Consider the following 2,204-nt stretch of genomic DNA (forward strand, 5'->3'; position numbering starts at 1 on the left):
GAAGAACGAGAAATATTTTGATTGCTGCTGTGTAAACGAGGAGGACTTCACACGTGGACAGTGGTAACCCTTCCCGACGACAAAGACAGACACTATATATAGGGACAATGTTTTCCCATTTGAGCAGGTAGACGACGAATGTCTCGAAAAAAGAAACGCGTGTATGCAGATATTGCTGGATGTATAGACACGTATTATGTACCATGCGAGGGAATAAAGGAAAATCTTCAATCAAAAAAATATAATCTCGCGCGTTTCCATATGAACCTTTTGGAAAACTGAAACTTATATTTGCAATGAATAGTTTAATTTTTAAACACATATTTGCCACGAAATATGAAATGTTTAACTACGGCGTGTGTAAATAAATGAGATTCGGATCGAATCGCACAAGAGCGATTTTTAATTTATATATATTGTACGTACAAATTTAATAAAATGTGAATTTATATTCGCGCAGAAGCGAATAATTTTTTAATTTATATTATCTGCAAAGCTTTTAATATTTAATTAATAAACGCATGAATAAGTAAAATCTGAATTCATGTGACCGGCCCATTAATTTTTCATTTATATATTTTCCAGTAAATAGAGATGGGTGCTTACATTTGCAATGGATATTTTAATTTTTAAATACGTTAGAAATTTATGAATATCAGTTAATTTTATATGTTATGCACGCAATTTTTAATATATATGCAAATAAATGAAAACTAGAGGAAGATATGTGCAAGACGACGGGTTTTTAATTATTTCCCTTATATGTTAAAAACGGACACGATATTTAATCACAATGTTTGAAAGAGTACAATATTCATTCACACACGCACACACACACACACACACACACACACATATATATATACACATACATATGTATTCAAAAAATATTTATTATTAAATAAATAAAAATTGCTTGGCTAATAAATTGATCAATGCAACGTGGTGGACGTGATCTCGAGAGAGATCAATCACTCATCTAAATGAAATCTTAGAAATCCTATCGTCTAAAGTTTCGCGCTTACAATCGATTGGTTTCTCCGTAACGCATCGATAGATCGCCTGCAGGAATCGAAATATCGAGTCGGAGTGAGAGTTACGCGCTTATCGGCTACGTCAATCTTCTTCGAAGTGATAAAAAGCTAAGTTATCGCGAGCGTACACACTCACCACGATCGCCGGCATGCGTAGGCTGTTGAGCTGATCAAACTAGATCCTCGGCTAGATCGCGAACCAGCACTCTTTCTCACTTTCAGACGACGACGACGACGACGACGACGACAATTCCACGTCGCGAGTCCTCGTAGATCGGTGATTTCCTCGCGAGAGACCCTCTCTCGCTCTCTCTCTCTCTCTCTCTCTCTTGCTGCTCCTCACACACGGCACACACAGGCAGTCCTCACGGCGCGCCGCGCAGCGACGCAGCGACGCGCGACGGCATCGCGAGCAGGTGTCCACGGGCCGAGTCCTCGTGCCTCGCGCTCGCGAGGATCCTTCGTCCTGTCCTCCTCCTCGGGCTATCGATCTCGGGAACGCACGCACGTCGCGCTGCTCGTCGACCACCGCGAGCGCGCCCGCCAATGCTCCAGGCGTCCGCTTCTCGCTCTCGGACTTTGAGCGCGTTCTACTTTGAGATTCTCTTCACTTTTGATCAATGGCACGCCGTGAATTCGTACCTTTCTCTCGTACGGCGTCGAGATCCATGGAAGAAGAATCGTGCGTCTCACTAATCCGCGTTTAATCGATCGTCGGTGATTACATTATACAGATGAAAATCTTTTCTCTCGAGATCCCTCCTTCAATCGAGATATCGCGCGACGATTGCGAGTAACGTCGAAGAAGATTGTCTTCTCGCCGGGATCGTGAAACATCAGGTGTGTATCAATCGATACGATTTTAGCGAAGTCTTTTCGCTGATCCGGCACCACGTTCATAGATTTCCGATTAACATAACTCGGAATCGGTTTCTTTCGAAGTATCGGTATCGGATCGACTGAAGTGATCCCCCGAATCTTTCCTCGATCGCAAACACATTTCAGCAGTTGAAGCGACCCAGTCGAGATTCAAACGCGATTGGATCACTGAGAATGCACCGTGATTACGCGTAGAGTTGACTCTCCGGACACTTTCGAGTGCGGTCCGGGCAGGAACAACAAACGGCACGGCACGGCACGGCACGGCACGACACGGCACGGCACGGCACG

The sequence above is a fragment of the Trachymyrmex septentrionalis genome, unplaced genomic scaffold (assembly GCF_001594115.1).
Source record: "Trachymyrmex septentrionalis isolate Tsep2-gDNA-1 unplaced genomic scaffold, Tsep1.0 scaffold19, whole genome shotgun sequence".
Classification (NCBI taxonomy): domain Eukaryota; kingdom Metazoa; phylum Arthropoda; class Insecta; order Hymenoptera; family Formicidae; genus Trachymyrmex; species Trachymyrmex septentrionalis.